Here is a 26030-nt window from a genome sequence, read left to right on the forward strand (position 1 = left end):
CCAGGTGATTAGTATTCTCCTCATCCCCCACATTTATCGGAATTTCCATTCCCATGTGGTTCAAAGACATGTGTCTCCACAAGTCACAGTGATACCAATGTATAGCCTATGCCCTATGCTATATGTCTCCTATACCCACCTCTCTCACACACTGACTATATTCAAATTTATCACCTGTGCCTATTGAGCATGATGGTGTCCAATGCCTGGCATGAAGCAGACCCTCACTATGCAGAGTTGGTGTCTGTTGGCATTGGTTCACAGCCTCACTCTCCACCCCTACCCTTGTCACCATTTCAGATACCCTCAAGATACATAAAGCACCTCATCTTCCAAAGTCTGGTTTTACCTATTTCCACACCCTTCTCTTCCGTTCCAGGACCTTACATTTATGACTTGCCAACATCTAACTCTGGGTTTCCCTGGTGGCTCAGCAGTAAAGAACCTGCCTGCCGATGCAGGAGACGTGGGTTGGATCCTTGGGTCAGGAAGATCCCCTGGAGAAGGAAATGACAACCTAATGCATTATTCGTGCCTGGGAAATCCCATGGACAGAGGAGCCTGGTGGGCTATAGTCCATGGGATAGCAAAAGAGTCAGACATGACTTAGTGACTAAACAGCAAAGAGCAACATCTACCTCTAAAATCCTGACCTTGAAAAATCACCCATCTGACCTCAATGTTTATCCCTTCCCCTCTTCCGTTCTTCACAAACTTCATCCAAACCACCAACCCCCCAAGTCCTGTCCTACACCCGTTCTCACACTATCCCAAGCATCTCTTACTTCCCAAAGTGAAGGCCACCACATATAAATTCCCCCAGATTCCTTCCAGTCACTTCCAAAATTAACTGTATTTTCTCCTATTATAATGTCCTCTCTTGTTGTCACTTAGGAAGGGAAGCATCTTTCCAAAGCGAATCCCTCTATGCTTGCATCCTATCATTATCTTCTTGAAATAGTGCACATTTTGCAACCTCTTTCTTCTGTCACTCCACCTCTGAAGTTACTGCCTATTTGTCAAACCCAATGAACTTTTAGTTCTTAACCTTAGTTGATCCACCTGAAGCATTTGACAAGGCTGACCACATTCTTCTTCGAATCCTCTTCTTTGTCATCTGAACCAGCATTCATCCATCTTGGGTTTTTCTCTCACCGGTTGCATTCACCCACGCTGGTAGCTTTCTCTGGATGTTTTGCCTTTGCCACCTCTTTCAGTTCTCATGTTCCTGGGGGATTCGTCATGGATTTCCTTCTCTTCTCACTATGGACCCTCTTCTTGGGTTATGGATCTGCTCACATGGCTTCTATTATATCTGTACCCGTATCATGACTTGCAAATCAGTAGTTCCCTTGAGCTTCAGACCCAAATATCCGATTCTACATGGAGACCTTCACCTGGATGTCTCTCAGAACCTCAACAGACTCATGACTCTGTTGTCTCTTCCCCCATCATACTCATCGAACCTGCTCTGCTCCTGAATTCCCCATCTCACTTAGTGGTCCCATCACCCCTCTGGCCAAGGCTCATACATGTGAGTATCTAGCCCATGATCTGGTCTAGTGTTTTTCTTTCTCTCACTGAGACTGGATAAGAAAAGGCTGGGCCCACCATGGATTGACTGCAACGGTTAGCTTTGACCTGAACAAGGAAGCATTTTCTGCCAGGATAGAAGAGAGGTTGTTACACCCAAGTGCCCATCAGTAGATGAATGGATAAAGAAGATGTGGTACGCATATACAACAGAATACTACTCAGCCAGAAAAAAGAATGAAATAATGCCCTTTGCAGCAACATGAATGGACCTAGACATTATCATACTGAATGAAGCAAGCTAGACAGAGAAAGACAAATATCATATCATATTGTTTATGTGTGGAATCTAAGAAAAAGGGTACAAAGAAATTAATGTACAAAACAGAAATAGACTCACAGGCACAGAAAACAAATTTATGGTTACTGAAGGGGAGGGGGAGAGGGATAAATTAGGAGTTTGGGATTAACATATACACACTACTATATATAAAGTAGATAACTAACAAAGACCTACTGTACAGCACAGGGAACTAAGCTCAATATCTTATAATAACCTATAATGGGAGAGAATGTAAAAAAAGAATTTATGTATATAATAGGAAGATACCATGGAGAAGGGAATGGCAACCCACTCCAGGATTCTCACCTGGAGAATCCCATGGACAGGGGAGCCTGACAGGCTACAGTCCATGAGATTGCAAAGAGTCAGACACGACCGAGTGACTAATATGTTTATATGTATAACTGTACTAACTATATTCGGTTATACATATGTATGTATGTATATTTTACTGTATACCTGAAACTAACACAGCACTGTAAATCAGCTATACTTTAATGAAAATTAAAAAAAGAAAGGGCTTCTCTGGTGGCTCAGTGATAAAGAATCTGTCCACCCATGTGGGAGACACAGGTTCAATACCTGATCCAGGAAGCTCCCACATGCCTCCGAGCGACTAAGCCCGCAAGCCACGTCTACTGAGCCTATGTTTTAGAGTCCAGGAGCCACAACTGCTGAAGCTCTCGCACCCCAGAGTCTGTGCTCTGCAACAAGAGAAGTCACCGCAACGGGAAGCCCGCACACGACCACTAGAGAGCAGCCCCTGCTTGCTCAAACTGGAGAAAAGCCTGCACAGCCACGAAGACCCATAACACCTCAATAAGTAAATAAACAACTATTTTTAAAAAAGAAAAGAGGTTGTTGCTAAGAAATTGACTAGGAGGTAGGGATTTCTGTGATCTTGAAGAGAGAAAGAAAGATACATTGTGAAATGATCTCTGGCATTTAATCAAAAGCTCTTGGAGTTGCTCAACACTGCTGAAGAGCGTCCCTCAGTGTGCTGCTTCCCTGACACTTTAACCATCTCTCCTGGTAAGGAATCTGCCTGCTATGCAGGAGACCTGGATTTGATCTCTGGGTTGGGAAGATTCCCTGGAGAAGGAAATGGCTACGCACTGCAGTATTCTTGGAGAATTCCATGAACAAAGGAGCCTGGCATTCTTACAGTCCATGGGGTCCCAAAGAGTTGGACACGACTGAGCGACTAACACTAATGCTATAGTGACCCTTACCTCATCCTTCCTTGTACTACGGGATTTACACACAAGCCTCAGATCCTCCAGTACAATATTGGCTCCAGAATGGTATGGCCATATCTGATTCATTGCTGCACTTTATAAACAAGGCCTGGCACCCAAGAAGACGTACAAGAAATGTTTGTGGAATAGAAGGATAAACATATAGATGGGTAAATGAATGGATGGAAGAGGAAAGGAAGGAATGAGTGAATGAACTTATGGGCTGAATTGAAAATGAGAGCCCATTGTTGACGGGAGGAACCCCAAACAGCCGTTACAGACAGTGGTGAGATACCATTCACTACAAAGCCTGATGAAGAGAAGAAAGACACTGAGCCTAACATGATGCTGAAATGCAAATGCAGCCCCAGGTCTGGGAGCTGAGAAAAACACTCTTCAGGTCTCAACAACCTTATATTATAACACCAACAATTTGGGCTTCTCTGCATGTGCATGTGGGTACTAGTTTTCTGGAACTCTTCACTTTAATGAGGCCCTGGCTCTTCTCCTGATCATTAATAAACAGTCACAATACAACAACGCAGTAATGGAGAATAATTCTGTTGCACTCACAGTGTGCCATGCACTCTTCAAGTAGCTCATTTAATTCTCACAACAATAATAGGAGACAAGTATTGACCCCATTTTACAGATGAGGAAAATAAAACTTAGAAAAGTTAAACAATTCTCTTAAGGTCACTCATCTTCCAAATGGCAGAGTCAGAATTCAAACCCATGTCATCTGACTTCAGAGCCATCCCTCCTAATCACTCCCACCAGGTTTTCCAGCAACACGCTCCCATGGCTGACTGGGGGAAGAAATTTCCATTCATTAAGCACTTGCTGTGTGATGCACCAAACACTTCTGGATGTTGAATCCACAGTAAGCTTGTGCCCAAGGTGTCATCTTGATCCTCATTTTATAAACAAGATGCTAAAGCTCAGGTGACCAAGTGACACTACTAGAAAGTCACAAAGCTGGAATGTGAAACTGAGTTGGCTGATTCCAAAACTCATGCTCTTCACCACAATATACTATAACCTAGCAGCAGTGCTCAGAGTTTCTCTCTTGTTCAACAGATGGTCATGGGGTCAGACAAAGAGCCCTGCATCGGAAATCGGATTATTTGTGTTCTAGTCTTGTTTATTCCACATAGGTCTACACCTTGGGCGAGTCATTTCACATTTCTGGGTCTGTTTCCTCTTCCATAAAATAGAGCCAATCATACCCTTTGTAGAATGACTTGTGAGGGTTAAATAAGAAGTCGGTGTTGACAAAAATGCTGTGCAAGCCTTTATTTTTGTGGAGAAGAAAGGGATCAATAGATGTGATTACGCTTGTCCTAGGAGTAGATGAAATGAATCTCATAGAGATTGAATGTCTGGTCTACCAATCTCACAGAGAATCCATTCATTAGACCAGGAATAAAGCCCAGATGTCCCTAGGCAGAAGTCCATGTGTCTTCTGCGAGGTGGCCAGGGATGGTTATGTTGCCAGGGCAAGGTTCTGCCAGCCTCACGGGCTTCTTCAGGTTCAATATGCATCATCTCTTCCCCATTCCACACCATCCAGCTCTTTGGAGGCCCCTTGGCATTCAGGGCAAAAGCTGTTTTCCATCTTTCCTTGGCTTAACTGTTGGATTAAGTGGCCTTGTGCTGTGAGAGTTCCTCTGAGAATGAGCAGTTGGAGAGGAGGTGGCATGAGCCTGGCCAGGCATATTTGTCAAGAGCTTGAGACTCTGCTAATGAACATTGTTATGGAGCTGCTTGGGATTAAGCCATTATCTGTGTGTGCTTCACCTGACCCTTAGGGGCCAAGATTCATTCATTGTATTTCCATGCTTAACTAGGAAGGCTTTACAACTCCTTTCTCCCCTGGTATCATATCTCTTTAATCTTCAGGACCCATTATGCAGCAATTTTGCTTTCTCCAATTTCATTTTCACTTTCAAAGTGAATGTCATTTGTCAGGCAAACCACATATTCTTTGGATCCCTATCTGTTAAATTATTTCTGAACTTGACTTTTTGGGGCCCCATTCTGGCTGACCTAAATTCTTCTCTGTCTTCTACCATTTCCCTCTTCTCTCTGAAGGCAGCCATTTGTGGCTTCACTGCCTAAAGAAGCTGTTTCTGGAAGCACTTATCTGTTACCCCAGTTGGAAAGCTATCATTCCTATCTAAATTAGCTACTGTGATCTTTTATCTGAACTCCAGGCCGATCTGATCCTTTGTATGAGAACTCTCCATCAGGCTTCAGACCCATCCACAGCATCATTCTCAGATGATTCTCTTTGGAACTAAGATCCAAATGTTTCCAATGCAAAGATCATGTCTTTTAGCCACTTTTTCTAAAGAACATGGAAACAGTGATGGACTTTATTTTTTGGGCTCCAAAATCACTGAAATTTTGGAATTCCATGAAATTAAAAGAGGCTTGCTCCTTGGAAGAAAAGTTATGACCACCTTGACAGCATATTAAAAAGCAGAGACATTACTTTGTCAACAAAGGTCCATGTAGTCAAAGCTATGGTTTTTCCAGTAGTCATATATGGATGTGAGAGATGGACTATAAAGAAAGCTGAGAGCCGAAGAATTGATGCTTTTGAACTGTGGTGTTGGAGAAGACTCTTGAGAGTCCCTTGGACTGCAAGGAGATCCAACCAGTCCATCCTAAAAGAAATCAGTCCAGACTATTCATTGGAAGGACTGATGTTGAAGCCGAAACTCCAATACTTTGGCCACCTGATGTGAAGAACTGACTCATTGGAAAAGACCCAGCTGCTGGGAAAGATTGAAGGTGGGAGGAGAAGGGGACAACAGAGGATAAGATGGTTGGATGGCATCACCAACTCAATGGACATGAGTTTGGGTGAACTCTGGGAGTTGGTGATGGACAGGGAGGCCTGGCATGCTGCAGTCCATGGGGTCACAGAGTCGGATACGACTGAGCGACTGAATTATGTCATGCTTGCAGAGAAGATTCCTGGAATCCCAATCAAGCCATCTCTTGCCCCAACCATCGCAGAGGAAATGTCCAGCAAGGACCCCTGGTCTTTTCTGCCCTAGCGTTGCCAACTGCAGAGAGAATGCAGGATGAGGGGTTGGGGTCGGAGACAGCCTCAGGGTAGCAAGGAATGGTTTCATACAATTCACCTTCAGGAGCAGCAGCAAAGAGATTTTGCAATGAAACTATGTCAGTTAACACATTTCAAAACTGATCTCACAGCAAGGCTGGCAGTCCTGCTCCACCCCAGGTTGGACAGACAATGGGTGGAATGTTGAGATGGGTTTGAAGTAACCCAGTTCCAGAGGACTGGACACATGCATACTCCACAGAGAACAACCAGGCTTATGAAGAGACCAAACTGTGTGAAAGAAGGTTCAAAGAACTGGCATGTTTAGCCTGGAAAGGAGACCTTTTGTGGGGATAAGCAGGGTGGAAAATTCTATCTCAGACTCCTGTTTTAAAAATTAGAAACCGGAGACTTGGGGAGTACAGACCCATGGAATCAGCAGAGCAAACTTTTTAAAGAACAAATGAGATCATTTTGCTTTACTACTTAAAACCCACCAATGACTCTCTCATTGCTGTTAGAATAAAGGGCCAACCCCAAACCATAGCTTCCGAGACCCCGCATAACAGTGCTGACCCCCTGGTACTACATAGCGGAGCACCTAAGAAGCTACAATCTAGAGAACCGCTAATGCAATGGCTTAGACAAGGTAGACGTTCATTTCTTTAACCTATTATAAATAACACTACAAGTTGCAGACCAGCCCAGGCTTCAGTAGGAGCCAGTTAGCAAAAACTATCAGCTGAATCTCTAGGAACATATCCATGAATGGAAAAAAAAAAAAAGATGCTTGCCTACTTTGTCTACTTGGAGAAGAGGAATGAGAGGAGACTGAACCAGAAATTGGAGGGTTGCAAACAGCTGGAGTGAGGATGTAGCTCATCTTAAAGGGAGCAAGAATAATGCTAATTAATGCATGAAGTGATGTGTGATACATTTAAGAACCTGAAGACTGTTAAATTTTGAGACTTCCCCGGTGGTCTGGCGGTTAAGACTGCGTGCCCCCAATGCAGGGGGCCCAGGTTCGAGCCCTGGTCAGAGAACTAAATCCTGCATGCCACAACTAAGAGCCCACATACTGAAACTAAGGCCCAGTGCAGCCAAATAAACAGCTTTTAAAGATTGTTAAGTTTTATTGTAAATAAAAAGTTTAAAGGATGAAAAAAAGTCAGAGATGAGCAGCCAAGCAGCAGGCTGGGAGGCTCTGTCATCCTTGAAGTGGAGCTTCTGTATCTGGGAGCAGGGGGCTGCCCCTGGGAGCCTTCACCTTTCAGTGTCTGCTTAAATGTCAGCTCCCTGGGGAGGCATTCCCTGCCCACCCTATCTAAAGACACCAGCCCATCACATCTCAGTCCAACCGCCTGCTTGCTTCTTTCACAGCCCTTACCATAAATTACACTTATTCACTTGATTTGATTCCTTTGTCTATTCTTCTTCTTCACCCCCACTTCACTAGATTGTAACTCAATGATGGTAGGGGTAAGGATATCTATGTCCTGGTTGCTACATTATTAGCTCTCTGCTGCTGCTTAGCAAAGTGCCCCCCAACAGAGTAGTTTAAAATAATCAACAATGATTATCCAGTCTCTGTGGGTCAGGAACTCAGAAGCAGCTCTGATGATGGTTCTGGACAAAAGTCCTTCTCTACATGATTTTTTTAAAAATATTTGTATTTATTTATCTGGCCATCATGCTGGACTGGAAGAGACACAAGCTGGAATCAAGATTGCCGGGAGAAATATCAATAACCTCAGATATGCAGATGACACCACCCTTATGGCAGAAAGTGAAGAGGAACTAAAAAGCCTCTTGATGAAAGTGAAAGTGGAGAGTGGAAAAAGTTGGCTTAAAGTTCAACATTCAGAAAACGAAGATCATGGCATCCGGTCCCATCACTTCATGGCAAATAGATGTGGAAACAGTGGAAACACTGTCAGACTTTATTTTTCTGGGCTCCAAAATCACTACAGATGGTGACTGCAGCCATGAAATTAAAAGACACTTACTCCTTGGAAGGAAAGTTATGACCAACCTAGATAGCATATTCAAAAGCAGAGACATTACTTTGCCAACAAAGCTCCGTCTAGTCAAGGCTATGGTTTTTCCAGTGGTCATGTATGGTTGTGAGAGTTGGACTGTGAAGAAGGCTGAGCGCCGAAGAATTGCTGCTTTTGAACTGCAGTGTTGGAGAAGACTCTTGAGAGTCCCTTGGCCTGCAAGGAGATCCAACCAGTCCATTCTGAAGGAGATCAGCCCTGGGATTTCTTTGGAAGGAATGATGCTAAAGCTGAAACTCCAGTACTTTGGCCACCTCATGCAAAGAGTTGACTCATTGGAAAAAACTCTGATGCTGGGAGGGATTGGGGGCAAGAGGAGAAGGGGATGACAGAGGATGAGATGGCTGGATGGCATCACTGACTCAATGGACGTGAGTCTGAGTGAACTCCGGGAGTTGGTGATGGACAGGGAGGCCTGGCGTGCTGCGATTCATGGGGTCGCAAAGAGTCGGACACGACTGAGCGACTGATCTGATCTGATCTGGCCATCATATGTAGCTTTCGGGAGATCCCTGACCAGCAACTGAACCCCGGTTGCAGCAGTGAAAGCCCAGAATCTTAACCATTTGGATTCCCCAGAAGTCTTTCTTGATGTTGCAAGAAATATGTCAGTTGGGCTGCAGTTATCTGAAGGCTTGGTTGGGGCTGATAGATCTATTCCACAGTGGCTGACTCACATGGTGCTGGTTATTGGGAGGAGGCCTCAGTTCCTTCCCGCACAGGCCTCTCCAAGCCGCTGATCATCCTCACAACATGATGGCTGGCTTCCCCAGTGTGGGAATTCCAAGAGAAATCAAAGCAGACATCTCTGTGCCTTTTATGACCTAGTAATGGGAATCATGGACTGTCATTTCTACATTATCCTATTGGTTACACAGATCAGCTACTCATTGAGGGAGAGTGATATTCACAAGAATGTGAATATCAGAAGACAGGAATTGTGGGCCATCTTGAAGGCTGGCTACAACCACCCTATCCCTCAGCAGCCAATACAGTATTGGCCTGTAGTAGGCACTTAATGTATGTTTGTTCAAAGAATGAACGAAGGGTGAGAGCTGAAGTAAACTTAGAATTATCAGGATTAGTAACCTAACTCATTCTTGAAATCAAGTCTTCAGTCTCCTGCTAAGTGCTCTTTCCTTACATTACAAGACCTTCTTTGTGACCCTGCCTACCGTATTCTGTCTTTGCCAGTACACACAACTATCTCTCCCAGCCCAGACCAGCCTGTAACCAACCCTCATGAAGGCCTTTCCAGAAGCAAATGCACTGCTGGGATATGTCTTTACTTTAATACCTGGCAAACTTTGCTGACAAAGGTTGGTATAGTCAAGCCTATGGGTTTTCCAGTAGTATGGATGTGAGACTGGGACAATAAAGAAGGCAGGGCACTGAAGAATTGATGCTTTAAAACTGTGATGCTAGAGATAACTCTTGAGAGTCCCTTAGACAGCAAGGAGATCAAACCAGTCAATCCTAAAGGAAATCAACCTGAATACTCTGGCAGGACTGATGCAAGCTGAAGCTCCAATACTTTGGCCATCTGATGCAAACAGCTGACTCATTGGAAAAGACCCTGATGCTGGGAAACATTGAAGGCAGAAAGAGAAGAGGGTGACAGAGGATGAGATGGCTGGATGGCCGCACCGATTCAATGGACATGAACTTGGGCAAACTCCAGGATATGGTGAGGGACAGGGAAGCCTGGTGTGCTGCAGTCCACAGGGCAGTGAAGAGTGGGACACGATTTGGTGACTGAACAACAGCAAGGAGAGAGCAGAAACCCTGGGGGACTGAGGGAATGTGAAGGCCCAGTGGATCCATAAGCAGCATTTGACAGTCCAAGACCATGGTCTGGAAACAGTGTGCAGAAGGATCAGCCAGGGAGTGGTACCTAGGGTTCTTCAGTCAGGTGGGCTGGAGAGAAGTTCTAATTGTCGATGGTTACAGGACAAGCACTCCCGTTACTCTGAATCCTTGGCACCACTAAGCATATCCTTCCTAAGGGCATCCATAGAGAGGTGGGTGGGCTTGGGATGAGGAAGCCCAGCCATAAATCTACCAAAGTAAGAGAGTTTATACAAACTCACCAGGAAAATTAAGGCTGGGGAGGGAGAGCAAGAAGGCAAGAGGTTCCTTAGTAGTTTCTCTGTATGGAACACGCGTGTTGGGTGGTTGTGTTTTATAGAGTTCTTTGCAGGGGCTGTGTGTGTGTGTAAGTCAGCTTCCTCTGGTATCCAACTGGGAGTCTGATTCATTTAACTTGTTCAGAGTCAGTTGCAATAAACCAGGTGGTTTTGCATTGCTCATGCAAATCACTTTCTCCTCGCACATGGCTATAGTCCCAGCTGCCAAAATGTTGTCATGTTCTTGTCTCCAGAGCCTTAATAAGAAGAAAAAATACAGTTTGTAGCCTATATGTTTTTAACATGCTCCCTGGTTATCAGTGAGCCTGTGTGGTCACTGCTACCCCTGTCAACAGGCCAGTTCAAGCCAGAAGAAGAGATGGACGGATGCCAGTGGGGCTGAAGGGCCAGGACTCTGACTCCTTGGGTCACCATTTCAGCTCACCTACTCAGAGTGTCCCTTATTAGAGCCAAAAGGACCTTAGGATACGGAGAGTAAAATCCCAGGTTCCACCTGTTCAATGCTCTCTGGTGACCTAAATGGGAAAGAAATCTAAAAAAGAGGGGATATATACATATACACACACTCCAGTAAAAATTAATAAAAAATATCTCAAATTCAAGTCCTGTCTTTGTGTTAACAGCATCCTAGTGCCCTGGTTCTTGCGAGAATTAGTAATCAATCAAGGTCAAGATTTTCAATTGTTTTTACTTCATGGTGTAGAAAAGGATCCAACCAGTCCATCCTAAAGGAGATCAGCCCTGGGTGTTCATTGGAAGGACTGAAACTCCAGTACTTTGGCCCCCTCATGCAAAGAGTTGACTCCTTGGAAAAGACCCTGATGCTGGGAGGGATTGGGGGCAGGAGGAGAAGGGGACGACAGAGGATGAGATGGCTGGATGGCATCACTGACTCGATGGATGTGAGTCTGTGTGAACTCTGGGAGTTGGTGATGGACAGGGAGGCCTGGCATGCTGCGATTCATGGGGTCACAAAGAGTCAGACACAACTGAGTGACTGAACTGAACTGAACTGTAGAAAAGGATATTTGAACAGGACTCCGGGGGTAAACAGGAAAGGTTGGTTGTGCCCAAAGGTATCTCTAGAGGATTTTGATCAACACAGCTTCTGTCCATACACCCTCTGGCTAAGGGATCAGTGTCTCATGGTAAATTGACTGACTGTTCCCCCAAGTAGTAGCCCTCCTAGCAAAAGGATTGTGTTACTTATTCACCTTGGGGACTCATAATGGCCATGCATCTTGCTTTGGCCAATGAAATGTGAGCAGAATTGACATGTCACTTCCAAGCTACGCTTTTAAGAGCCAGTGTATACTCTGCCTCATGCTTTTCTTCTGTCACAGTGGCCAGCAATGTTCAGCTCATCCTGGACACCAAAGACTGTATGCTATAAAGCCATTGAACCAGAGCCATAGCCAACTTACAGTGACCACATAGCATGAACAAGGAATGAACCTCTTTTGTTTTAGGAGATTTGGGAGTTATTTGTTACTGCAGCAAAACTTCTGATATCCTGACCATGCCATGACATACCCAGTTGGGACTCTTTGATCTCAAGGAAACCTCTAATTAATTGGAGAGTGCATTGTCAACCATTCATGTCAACACAAGCACCAGAGGAGTATAAATATATATATATATTTTTTTTTTAGTTTCTATCAACTCTGTCCTCTGTGGGGTTCAGCTTTATTCCAAGCTCGTGAAGAGATGACTGAAAATTCCAGTCATCATATCCACACAAAGAGAGATCATCTCTTTCTTTGTCTCTTTCATAGAGAACTTAAAATCTCCAGAATCTCTGTTGAAGTTTCTGTAGCATATAATTATAGTAGTAATGGAAGGCGTGGGCTATGGAGTCACCCCACATGAGTGCAGATCCTGACTGGGTGATCTTGGGCAAGGGGTTTAACCTCATTTTCTACATCTGATAAATGGGAATAACAATAGGACCAAACTCAATGGATTTATTTACCAGGAATAAAAAAGTCAGTACCTGTAAGGGTTCAGGACCAGCACATGGCACATAGTACATACTTGGGATATGTTAGTAATGGACAGCTGACATATTCTTGGCCTCCCATCTGACATTTTTCCGTTAGAAATCTTCCAATATTATGAGTCCCACCTTCATCTCCCTTACAGCACAATTATCTGTGGACAACTTGAACCCAGAATTATACAGGGAAGGGCATCATTCCAGCTTAGCTAGGTTGACACAAAGCACAGCTCTCACAGTCTGGAAAGGTGGAACACAGCAGACTGTGCTGTCAGGCTAAGGATTTGGGGGGACGGAGTAAAATCTTAGAAAATTTTAAATTTGTTTTTAAGTAGATTTGGCTTGATCAGTTCTGCATCTTAAAAGATCTCCTCAGTGCCAAGGGGGAGAATGACTGGTGGGGGGTGGGGACAAGAAATAGGAAGAACCAATTGCTACAGCATTCTGTAATTTCTAAGGTACTGCTTCAAAGCCTATGAAACAAGGAGAGATAAGAATGCACAAGCAAACAATCACTAGGGTAAATTAGTTCTAGTTATTTGTGATACGACACAAAAATAAAATATATGTACACACATCAAATTAAGAGATTTTTTTTTTTTAGGGACTTGCCTGGTGGTCCACTGGTTAAGACTCCATGCTTCCATTGTATGGGGGCCCAGTTCAATCCCTGGTGGGGGAATTAAGATCCCATAAGCCATGTGAGATGGCTTATAGGGTCTTGAAAAAAGAAGAGAGAAAGACTTCTTTTTTTAAGAGACATTCAGTCCACTCAATTAGTTTCCCAAAACATAGTAATGGTATTAATTTAATTTGGAATTTTTGCCATTGACAATGAAAGATTGTCAATATCAGAATAACTCACTTATACTTTTCTCCTCATGTACAATGTAAAAGCAGAGATGTGAGAGATGCCGAATCTACTTACCTAGAACCAGAGAGCTTTCTGACTAATAGCTCTAGATGTGTGTGCAAATTTCAGCTCTGAGAAATGCACTGGGAAGTGGGAGAGAAGGAAGCAGTCCTGTCTTGGAACAACTCCCTTTCCTGAATATTCACCCATGTGTTCCCCTCTCTCTCCCAGTTTTCTTTGTGATTGCTCAGGCTTGGGTGCCAAGGTCTGGCCAGCGGACTATGAGCAGATGTGATGTGTCCCGAGTCTGGACCAAGGCAGCTTGGAGCTGGGGTGCCTCCTTCCGTTTTCTGTTCCCTACTGGGGTGACTGGAGGTGAAGGACAACAGAACTACAAGATGACCTGGATGGGACTTCATGTTTATAGAGAAATGAGTGTTTTTGTTACCTCGGCATAGCCTAGCAGTGCCTGGCTAATACACCTGCCCAAGCCTGTGTCAGCCACTTTCATGCCTGCTTTCCTCACCGAGCCATCCCGATGAGCCTGCCATAAAAACAGGGCTTGGAAACGTCGTGCAGCTGAACTAAGCTCACATAGCTTGTGGGTGGCACTGACGGAACTTGAACTAATCAATATGCATCTAAAAGCCATGATTTTTCTATCCTGCCTCAACATAGCACATCTTAGCACCTTCCCGCGAAGGAGTCTAAAGAATCTGGCATGGCTGGACAAGAGGCACTGGGAGAAGCACAAAGATCTGGCTGGTCCCAGGTCCTCACCAACGTCTCCAGGTCTTTAGGTTTGCCCCTCTGATCTCTTCATTTCTTGTTCTTTTTAATTCTGGAGGCAAAGTAGCAGTGTGGTTAAGAGAATGGACTTTTGGAGCCCTGCCACTCACAAGCTGTGTGACCTTGACCAACATACTTCACCTCAGCAAGCTTCAATCTCCTCATTAGCAGAAATGAGGATAAAAGTACCTACCTCATAGGGTGGTCATAAGGCTTAAATGAAATGGTGTCTGCAAAGTACTCAGTGTGGGGTCTGGCAGATTGGAAATGCTTGGTGAATAGTAGCTAATAAATGTGAGAACCCAAAGCAGCCATTCATTTTAAGGTGCAATAGGTTATTCTTTCCAACAAATGCTTTCTCCAGGGGTTAACTGTATAAATGGCCTTGGGCACAGTGCGACCAGAGTCCCAACCTCCGAGGCAAGGGGGACATTTTGTCACTCACTTCCCTCTCTCTTGCTTACATTCATGCTTACATTTTATTCCTGCTATCCTTCTCAAGAGCTCTGGGCTTGGCATCAAGCAGGCTGTTCAGCTGAAAGAGTAGAACCTCTTCTGGAATAGAAATTCCATCAGGAATCTCAGGACCCTCAGGATCAGCTCCTCATCTGCAAAATGGGAGAATGGTTTCCACTTTACTGAGTTTATAGGAGGATTTCAGAAAATCCCACAGGGGAGAACCTGGGGCACAGTTCCTAGCATGTAACAGGCATTTCGAAACCAAGTGATACAAGTCTGGTGGTCTCAGAAGGGAGGCTGGGTGAGTTCCCTGTAGACCGTGGCATATGGCTTAGCTGGGGAAAGTGTCCTGTGGGACACGCACAGCTTTTATTCTTTGTTCTTTTCTAACCATGGTAAGAACATGTAACATGAGATCTACCTTCAGCAAAAATCTAGATGCATCGTTACAGTAACGTGAGCTAGCAGCAGGAGGTCACACAGCAGATCTCTAGAATGCGATCATCCTCCGTAACTGAAACGTGATGCTCGTGGAATAGCAACTCCCCATTCCCCCCACCCAACCCCCAGCTCCTGGCATCCATCATCCCACATTTGACTATTTTATATACTGCGTATAAGCGGCATCGTATAGTATTCATCTTTCTGGGATGGGCTTACTTGCCTTAGCGTAATGTCTTAAGGGTCATCTGCATTTCCAGTGTGGCAGGATTTCCTTCTTTTTTGATGCTGAATAACATTTAGCTTTTTGATAGTGATGAGAGAGAAATGGGCACTTTCTCACATATTTAATAATTTTTGACTTAAAATTGTACATATAATTTATGTTAACTAAGAAACTTAGACAATCAAATAATTCCAAAAAAGGGAAAAAGGGAAATCACCCATAATTTGGACAGCAGAGGTACTTAGACATCTTTCTGAACTTTTTCTAGGTGTGCATAATTTTTTATAAGTTATGACCAACCTAGATAGCATATTCAAAAGCAGAGACATTACTTTGCCAACAAAGGTTCATCTAGTCAAGGCTATGGTTTTTCCTGTGGTCATGTATGGATGTGAGAGTTGGACTGTGAAGAAGGCTGAGCACCGAAGAATTGATGCTTTTGAACTGTGGTGTTGGAGAAGACGCTTGAGAGTGCCTTGGCCTGCAAGGAGATCCAACCAGTCCATTCTGAAGGAGATCAGCCCTGGGATTTCTTTGGAAGGAATGATGCTAAAGCTGAAACTCCAGTACTTTGGCCACCTCATGTGAAGAGTTGATTCATTGGAAAAGACTCTGATGCAGGGAGGGGTTGGGGGCAGGAGGAGAAGGGGATGACAGAGGATGAGATGGCTGGACAGCATCACTGACTCGATGGACGTGAGTCTGAGTGAACTCCGGGAGTTGGTGATGGACAGGGAGGCCTGGCGTGCGGCGATTCATGGAGTCGCGAAGTGTCGGACACGACTGAGCGACTGATCTGATCTGATCTGATCATAATGCATATTGCTTCACAATCTGCTTTTGGCCCTTAACTACGTCTTGGATCTATTTTTCCACATCAGTAAGTATCTATAACCAGTTACAACAGCTGCGCGGTATTCCATTGCATGGAATAAACTATAGGTGGCTTCCAGTATTTTGCTATTGCAAGCAGCCTTGTGATCCTCAATGCTGAAATAATCACAAGGCAAAGCATTATTTGCTCTGCTGTCTAATTTCTGTCCCCACTCCTGAATCCCTTGCTTGTCCCTACTGTAAATAATTAAAATGTTTTCCAGTTAAACCTGCTTAATTACATATTAATGGTCCCTAAGTCAAAAGATCATTGCTGAGTTTAATTACAGCAGAGCCACTTGTTCACAAAAACTCAATCCTTATTTCATATCAGAAACAACCCAATAACCTACAGACTGAACTTCACAGACTAGAATGATCTTCCGTAACAAATAGATGTCAAACAGGGTCTTCTTTGGAAAGGCAGAAATTATATTACACTTAATAATTCAGACAGGGGAAAATGAGATCCAAAATAAGGGAATCTGTTTGTGAAAACAGTTTTTAAAACAGTGAGTGATGTTGCAAAGTGGACGAATCATGAGACAGAGTCTCACAAAATGAGGTTAACATTAGCACTCACCCTTCTTTGCTGTGTGCTCTTGAGCAATTTACTTAACTTTTCTGAGCCCTAACTTTTTTCTCTTTAAAATAGTTATTAATATTACTGTGGAGTTGTATGGATTAAAATGATGGATAACACCAATGTTTTCTTTGGCTACAATTTAATAGAGAAAGAGAGCAAAATCCCTTCTTCCCATTCAGAAAGCAATAGAAGGGCAGCAGGAATAAAATTTCCTCTTCTTAATGGTTAAGACTGGGCTTCCCTGGTGGCTCAGATGGTAAAGAATCTTCCTTAAATGCAGGAGACCCGCGTTAGATCCCTAGGTCGGGAAGATCTGCTGGAGAAGGGAATGGCTACCCACTTCAGTATTCTTGCCTGGAGAATTCCATGGCCAGAGGAGCCTGGGGCTACCGTCCATGCAGTTGCAGAGTCAGACACTACTGAGCAGCTAACACTTTTACTTTCACTGACTGTTAAGACATGGACAATAGCTAGAACGAAGGACTCTCCAACTTAGTAGAGACTGTCTCTTAGTTCAACTCCATCTTTGACGTCTCTGGTCAATAGTGCTGTCCATTAATAGGGTGGCCAAAGAACTTACACGCACACTGGGACACTTTAGAGACCTAGCTGGGGTACTGTAAGTAGTTAGCGGGGACAGCAGACACAAACTTGAACTTGCCCAGGTGAACGGGTAACCCTAGTATTAACCAGATAATGACCAGTCTACATGGAACAGGTGGAAAAATTCAGGTTATTTTATTTCATTTCAAAATTGTCTTGGCTGTTACCTATGTGATCAAGAAAAACATAATTCAGTTACAGACCAAAGTCTGCCTGAAGTTTATCTGGCCTGTCCAGAGTCTCCATCTCTTTGAATTGTCAATTCTATCAGTCTTCTCAGAGCTAAGCAAACACCTTTCTCTCCCCCATAAATCCTGTTGTGTAATGTTGTAAGATTTGTGTTTTTCATTTATTTGATTTTTTACACACCCAAGCCCTAGACAAAAAGTGTGGGAACTAGAGAGATGGTTGAGCCATAGTTTCTGCTTGAAATTCACAGTTAAGTCAGAGAGGTGAAAACAGAAGCCATTCACCAAAAAGCACAATGTGAAAATTTTCAATACAGTGGTGTGTGCAAGGGATCATAAGTCACAGAGAAGAGCATTTCTGATGCTTTTCTAGAAATTTTGAGAGAAGTGGTACCACATGAGGCATCTCAAATGATGTTTTCTAAGTGAAGAAGTACGGGGAGTACGTCTAGGTATGTTGAGAGTGTGGAGTGTGTGAGGAGCTGTGCACAGTGGAGTGTGGCTGGAGCCTGTGGTGAAAGGAGAGCAGTTGGCCTCTACATTCCCTCTGGGTTCGTGCAACCCTCTCCAGCAGCGGAAATCCACACCGAGCCGTCTTCTAGCTCCTGTCTCCTAGTTAACAGAACTCCCCAGGCCCCCCAAACTTCTTGTAAAGTTCCAACACATTTTCTTTGAACTTCTTTTACAACAACACTATAGTTTCCGTTTCTTAAAGTTTGTGTGTCTATGTGTGTGTATAAATGTGATATCACATACCCCCTGTACCAGATTTTTTTTAAAAGGATCATTGGTTTGATTCTTTTTTTTTTTTTTTTGACGTGGACCATTTTTTAAAAATTGTTATTGAATTTGTTACAATATTTCCTTTGTTTTATGTTTTGTGTTTTTTTTGGCCCTGAGGCATGTGGGACTCTAGCTGCCCGACCAGGGATCAAACCCATACCCCCTGCATTGGAAGGCGAAGTCTTAACCAGTGGACTGCCAGGGAAGTCCCCTCTACCAGAATTTTGCCATGATTTTCTACCAGTGAAGGCTTTTTGATGGAGACCACACTCTGACTTTTTTAAAGCTTTTTATTTTATATTGGAGTATAGCCGATTAACAGTGTTGTGGTAGTTTCAAGTGGACAGCAAAACATATACACATGTATCCACTCTCCCCTAAACTCCCTTCCCATCCAGGCTGCCACATAACAATGAGCAGAGTTCCCTGTCCTATACAGTAGGTCCCTGCTGGTTATCCACTTTAAATATCATACTCTGACTTTTAAAACACCTAAAAGTGATTGTGAGCCTGAGATGCACCCGATACTAAGCTTACATCTTTTAAAAAAAAGTTTTTCTGCTATCATTTCTGTAGGGTATAAAAAAATCAATGTGATTATAAATAGTTCTGACCTCTTTAGAAGGCAATATGTGTTACATTTGATTCATAACAATTTCTGTGTTATAAAGAAAAAAAAAAAGCAAGTGGGAAAGTGAACAATGAAGCCATGTGGAGATGGGATGACTGAAAGGCTGAGAGCCACTCCCTGGCCGGCAGAGGGAGTGCCCTCAAGGAGCACTAAGGAGTGTGTCCCTGCCATCAGGCTGGAGGATGGGGTTGGGAAGGGCAACAGGGGCTCACAGCATTTCACAAATGGGCTTCTGTTAGGCCTCTTGCTTATAAGCCACAGAAACTCAATTCAAACTGGGTTCAAGAAAAGCAATTTAAAAAGATATAGTAGATATTTCAGTCAAAAAAAGTCAGGGGTAGGACTTGATCAGGACTGACATGCCAGAATGTAGATACTCAAAGGATATCACTGAAAAGTATCTCTATTTCTCAGCCTTGCTTTCTCATTTGCCGGCTTCATTCTCAAGCCCATTCTCCCATCATACTGACACAATGGTTGCCCTGGTTCATGTCTTCACATCTCAGCAACCCCAATGGCAGAAGAGGTTCTCTTTGCCAAAAGTCCCAGTAAAATCCTAGGACTGAGTTTCACTGAACCTCAACATGGGTCATGAGTCACTACCTGAACCAATAATCATGTGCAGGAGTGAAGTAAGGTTACTTCTCTTATTACTGTTATCCAAGCTGAACCATCCTGGATCTAAGCTAAGGAGGATGGAGGGTAGGAAGCAGGAAATTCCACTGCACTGGTGGGCTGACAGATCGGGAGCAATGGCTCACCACTGCTCTGGCAGTCTCTATCTCACTTTCCCTAATCTGTTTTCTCTCCTGGATACACATTCTAATGAATGATTTCAGCCTCCTTAACAGTTGGCTGTATCCACAGACTGAGTTCTAACTAATGGAAAGTGAGACATAGTATGTATTGCTTCTAAGCCCATCAAAACCTCCCAACCACCTTTGGAAGCCATAAAGAGAAGATGGTGGATACACAAAATAGGAGCCTGGTCCCTAAATGTTTACCCCTTGGAGGAAAGCTGCCCACCAAACAGGAATACTCATGGTAGATATTTTGTTGTGCTTGAAACATTATGCATTTGGGGACTTGTTTGTTTCAGCACATTATCTTAACTAACAGAAATGCAAATATCAAAAAGTGGGGATTTGCAAACTGAGTGGACAAAAGCAGCTTATGTCTACTAAACTGTTTCTTTGTGTCTGATGTTGGAAATTTCAGACCTCCTGATGGGTATAATCAGTCAGTACCCATTGAAGTCCTGGTCAAGGAGTCAAAAGACTCCAAGGAGTTCAAGGCCTGACTCCGCCACTGATAGCTGTTGGACCCTGGACATGTCCCCTCTCTCTGATCCTCAGTTTTTTCATCTGCAAAATGGCAATCACAATATCTGCTTAACTGCCTGACTGTGATAATCAAATACAATTATTTGAATTAAAGTGTGCTGTAAACTATAAAGTTAACCTATAAACAAACTGAAAACATGCTGATTCACCCAGTGGGTTAGAGTGAAGCATTAATGAATTCATTTGGCCTCCCAGAAGAATTTTTTTTTTTTTTTTTTTCCCATTCAGAACCATAAGAATGAGCACTGGGAAGAAAAAATGAGAAAGACATGCATCCTGCCCCAGAAAGAGAGACCAACACAGCAGGAGCCATGGCTGCTGGAAGACCAGCAGAAGCCTCTCTCCTTTCTCCCTCACCTCCTTTCCACTTCCTCTGAAAACCAACCCAGTCCTCAGAAGACTGTATCTGTTTATGTTTTCCAAAGCTGGCACTCCCAGCTCTCTTCCCCCTCTCTTGTAAACTAGTAAAATCCAGGCCAGTCCACCAGCCACAGGGACAGTTAGTGATTCTTCTTCCAAAATGCAATTGGTCATTTCTTTGGGACCAGAAACCTCTGTTTTTAATCCTGAGTCCAAGATGCACACTGCCTTTCTGGAGTGGCTTTCCGGGCCCCTCACGATCTGGTCTCAGCATCTCCCTTCTGAATCTTAGCATCTCCAGTCCATGTGGAGGGACCATCTCTCCATTCCCTGGATGCTCCAGCTGTGTTCCTGATTGTTATCTCTGCCTGGGAAGACAGAGATCCGGGCAGCAATGGTTTCAGGAGCTCAGGGGGTCTCAGCTGGAGATACAGATTGGGAATATCTCTATAGAAGAGCTGAAAATCTGGAGCTGGAAGACCCAGGTTTAGGGTGGGACTATGAGCTGAAGGAGGAAGCTGCAAGGCCGAAGAGAAATGAGACGCTGGTGTCAGGGGAGACACAGAGGAGGGCGAGAGCACAGAGTGGAAGGAAGGGGAATGGGACCAGAAAGAGGGCAGGAGAGAGCAGAGAGGACTGGGTTCAGCCAGGAGAGAGGCGGAGTGTCTTTTCAGTGGAAAAGCTGGGATGGGAAGCAGTCTGAGTGGGGTCAGGGATGAGGAGGAGAGAAAAAGAAGTAGTGGAAGGAGCTGAGCCTTTGGGGAGAATAGCCTAGGGAATATGAGCCAGTTACCTAAAGAGTGACCCATCGTGCCTGGCACCTGGTTGTAGGGAGTCGCTCTCGGCCTGACCCCATGGAGGTTTCAGCAGCCACCACCTGCTTCTGGTGGCACAGCCGGGCTGCAGTAGCTTGAGCCATCTTCCACCAGCATTTGAAAAGGACCGAACGACAGGTGCTGAAACCCCATCTCCTTTAAAACTTCCTCCTCTGCTGCCCTGAGCACAAATACCTTTCTTCGTGAGCTCCTGGCAATCGTGCCCCACAACCTGCCAGCAAAAAAGTCACACCCAGGGAGGACCAGCCACTGGATGCAAACTGAGCACAAGATTTAAGGGAATAAGGACATGGTTCCTCTAAGTAGGAGCTTTGTGACCTTCCGCAAGGCACGACTGAGCCTCCGTCGCTTTATCTGTCAAAGGACAACAGTTCTCCTCTAGAGGGTGGATGTGAGGGGCAAATCAGTAACAGAGTTAGACTAACAGAGAACTGGAAAGCTTCCCATGAGTGCTCATTACTACAGACTGTGGAGATGCTTGTCAAGCATTTCATCTTCAACTTCCCTCTTTCCTTCACAACCCACATCCAAAGCATCAAGAATCCTCTGAGCTCTACCTTCTAAATATTGTATAGGGACTTCCCTGGTGGTGCAGTGCTTAAGAATCCCCCTGCCAATGCAGGGGACACACGTTTGATCCCTGGTCCAGGAAGATTCCACATGCTGGGGAGCAACTGAGCCCGTGCACCGCAACTACTGAGCGCTGGAGCCGCAACCACTGAGTCAACCACAGTTACTGAAGCCCGCATGCCCCAGAGCCTGTGCTCCACAACAAGACAAGCCACCACAGTCAGAAGCCTGCGCACCACAGCTAGAGAAAGCCTGCATGCAGTAGCAAAGACCCAGCACAGCCGAAAATATAAATAAATAAATAAAGTAAATACTTCAGGAATCTGAGCATTTCTTTCCACCCCACCACGATCACTGTCACACAAACTGGCATCCTTGCTCTCTTAGAAAATTAAAAGAGCTGTGCATTTAGAAATAGACCTCAGATGCCTGCCTTCCTACTCTCTCTCTCTTTTCTCAAAGCTGCCAGAATGGCCTTTTACAAAATGTGGCCAGACCACACGTCATCCTTCCCTCGAAACCTTCCAATGGCTTCTCTGTGTGCAAAAAAAATCCAAAGTTCCTGGCAGGCCCTAGGAGGCTTCTGTGACCCGCCACCACCTCCCAGCAGCTTCTTGCTGCTTCCAGACCACACCACACTCCTTCTCTGCTCAAGGCTTCCATTCTGATGTGTGACTTACTCCCTTACTTGATTCAGGTCTTTGCTCAAATGGCACCTCCACAGAGAGGTCTCCCTGAGGATTCTCTTCCAGCCCTGCATCCACCTCAACTTTCACTCCTCACCCCTTTGTTCTGGAGCATCTGTCTTTGCAGAACACTGAATTCATATTAAACAAGGCTTGTTTATTATCTATACCCCCTACTCTGGCTTCTGCCCAGTCACTTGCAAGTTCTCTTAGGACAGGGGCTTTTCTTTATCTTATCCTCAGCACCTAAAAGGTATAGGCCCTCCCTTCATAAATTTTTGTTGAATAAAAGAATGAATAAATAAATGTTCTTTCTACAGTCTAGGTCAGCAATGTCCTAAATTCCGTCTAGCCCACTTCATCCAGCCCAGCTCCATTTCCAAATAAATGGCTTCCACTAAGTCCCTGATTCTAGAAATCCTGACTCCTTGAAAAGGAAAGGAAAGGGCAAGTTGCTTAATTTGATCCAAGGGACTGTTTTTGACAGTATCAACCTAAGCTTTTGAGCGGCAGGGAAAGGTGCAATCTTTTACTTATTATCTTTTTTTGTTTTTAGGACTTTATATTTTTTAGAGCGTTTTTAGATTCACAGCAAAATTGAGAGGAAGTTTCAGAGATTTGCCATATCTCCCCTGCCCCCAGGCATACAAAGGCAACCCTATTATCAGCATCCCCCACCAGAGTGGTACATTGGTTACAATCGATGAACCCGCTTGACACCCCATAATTGCCTGAAGTCCATAGTTTCCATTAGGGTTCACTCTTACTGGTGACATTCTGTGGTTTGGACAAATGTAGAATGATATGGACCCACCATTATGGTAACATACAGAGCGTTTTCATTGCCTTAAAACTCTGCAATCCCCTTATTCCATTTTCCCTCCCACCAAACCCTGGCAACCACAGATCTTTTTATTGTCTCCAGTTTTTTGTTCTCCACTCTTGTAAGAAGTAGATATATTCTCTTTGTAAAACATCCCAACACAACCCAGTAGATAGAAAGTAATAAGAGCTTCTTTCTTTTATCCAACTCTTCTAGTTCCCCACTAGAAACTGCTGCCATGGTTTGCTGTGTTTCCTCCAGGACCTTTTCTGTGCATTGGTACACATACATCTCCTTTAAAAAAAAAAAAAGTATCACATTGTTCATTATGCTGTAGCTTACTCTCTTTCTTCCCAATATGTCTTTCCATGTCAGCTCATCTAGACTGTGTACATCCTTTATAGTGGCTGCCTGGTGTTCCCTAGTATAGATATAATCATAGTTTATTTAATGCTTTATGGAACATATAGGCCAGGTCTTATTTTTGGTTCTTACAAACACCACTACAACAAAGGTCCCTGCACACACAATGGAATACACATACGTATTTCATAGAAGAGATACCTAAAAACCAAAGGACATTCTCACTCAATGACATGCATGAACATTTAAAAATCGAAATAATTATACATAGAATGCTTTTATTAAGAGACCAATAACACAATTTCCGAAAGACTATTAACTATAATAATAGGGAGAGAGAATTAACATTTAATAAGGGCCTCTGGAACCTTGCATGGCCATCTCCCATCAAATCTTAGGGCCACTTTACAGGATGAGTATTTCCACTGCCTGGCCTCATGAAACCGGAGGAAACGGATGCTCAGAGAGTTACCGTGGCATGCTCAAAGGCCCCCAGCTACTGAGTGGCAGAGTTGTGACCCACACTCAGGCCTGTCTACGAAGTCCATCATCTTTCCAACACACTCTGGTTTTTTTTTTAACCTTCCGTATTCTACTCAATAGAAAGGAAAACATTTGCTTGTGAAACCTGTGATCTGCAGTCACACATCCCAAGTCATAAGTTGTCTCACCTGAAAACCAGTCTCTGTTTTGTTGCTCATCTTGAAACGGAGGGCTGTGTGTTCAGTCACTCAGTCATGTCTGACTCTTTGCAACCCTATATATAGACTGTAGCCTGAGTGTAGGCTCCTCTGTCCATGGAATTTTCTAGGCAAGAATACAGGCATGGGTTGCCATTTCATACTCCAGGGGATTTTTGCAACCCAAGGATCGAACCCACATCTCCTGCATTGACAGGTGGATCCTTTATCATTAGCACCACCTGGGAAACCCCATCCTGAAACCAAGAGGACCATTCAAAGGGCAGGTGCCCTCACAGATAATCCCCTTGTATGCTTTCCCAGCAGAGAGGAGAAAGGGATCTATTTGTGAGGCTATCTCCTACCCATGAGAACCAGTCAAAACTGTCCCAAGTTTGGTGCCTGGGGCTCCTCTGAGCTCAGCCTGTCCTGGAGAGGGTACAGTGAAGAGGAAAAGGACCCATCAGGACCTGGACATTAAGGAAGCAAATGCTTTCTCAGTAACAAAGGAGGAGACTCCGAGATGTCTCTATAGCTTCGTTCTCAAAATAGCTAAAAGAAAAACAGAAGAGGCAAGGAGGCCACCCATGCGTTTATGAAGACAGCTACAGTTGGGAGCCTGGAGGACAGGGGGTTGTTTAAAGGGAAATGCTGGGAAGTGGTCCAGTATGCAGAAGCAGAGGTCACGGAGTCAGGAGGTCCCAGCATGACAAGGCTGGAAGGGGCCTCAAAGTTCACTGGCTGAACTTCACAGCCAAAGCCTCACATCTTCAAGAGCTTGCCTGCGAGAGTGAGGCCCCTGCTCTCGCCACTGCCATGGAGAGCACCCTGCCCCAATGGCCAAGGTCCACCTTCGCACACCTCCGCTAGGTAGAGAGCTCTCCCTTCTAGGATTCTGAAACCTGCCGCCTCCTTTGCTTCCACCCACTGGTCCTCGGGCCCCTCCCTTGAGACCTCACAGAACAAGCCCAGTCCTGCCTCCTGGGGACAGCCTCGAAGCCCTGAGAAATGCCCCAATTCCCCAGCATCCGTGAAACCTTCCCAGCAGGTCTGAAGGGGGCTACAGGTTACAAGCTTTCTCTTCTTCACACACAGGTCTAGCCTTTCTGGTTAGGAGAGCTGTCTGGACAAAGAAAACCAATCCCGCTTGTCTTTTGACTCTGCAGCCGGACGGGAAGGGAACAATAGCCCCAGGAGAAGTGCGGGGAGGGCCTGACTCTTCACATCTTAATGAAGGTGTGAACTTTGAAGCTTTATGACGAACACTTGAAAGCCTAGCCCCGGTTAAGCTCCTTTCCGAAGCTCTCAGTCCCCCTGGATAATGAGGCTGCAGCTGTGTGGGAAGCGCTGGGGCAGGAGAAAGGGAGGACCCGGGTTATCGAGAGACAGGAGCCTCGCTGGGCCTGGCAGAAAAGCCACCCTGGGCTGCAGGCTCTGCCCTGTAACCAGGCTCTCGTGGCTGTTGGGGACAGGGAACTCTCTGTTCGTGATGAAGGAGAGCAGTAAGTCCATTAAGGAGAGGAGAAAGGCCTGGAGACTCCTTGTAT

Source organism: Bos indicus, chromosome 8, assembly GCF_029378745.1.
Source record: "Bos indicus isolate NIAB-ARS_2022 breed Sahiwal x Tharparkar chromosome 8, NIAB-ARS_B.indTharparkar_mat_pri_1.0, whole genome shotgun sequence".
Lineage (NCBI taxonomy): Eukaryota > Metazoa > Chordata > Mammalia > Artiodactyla > Bovidae > Bos > Bos indicus.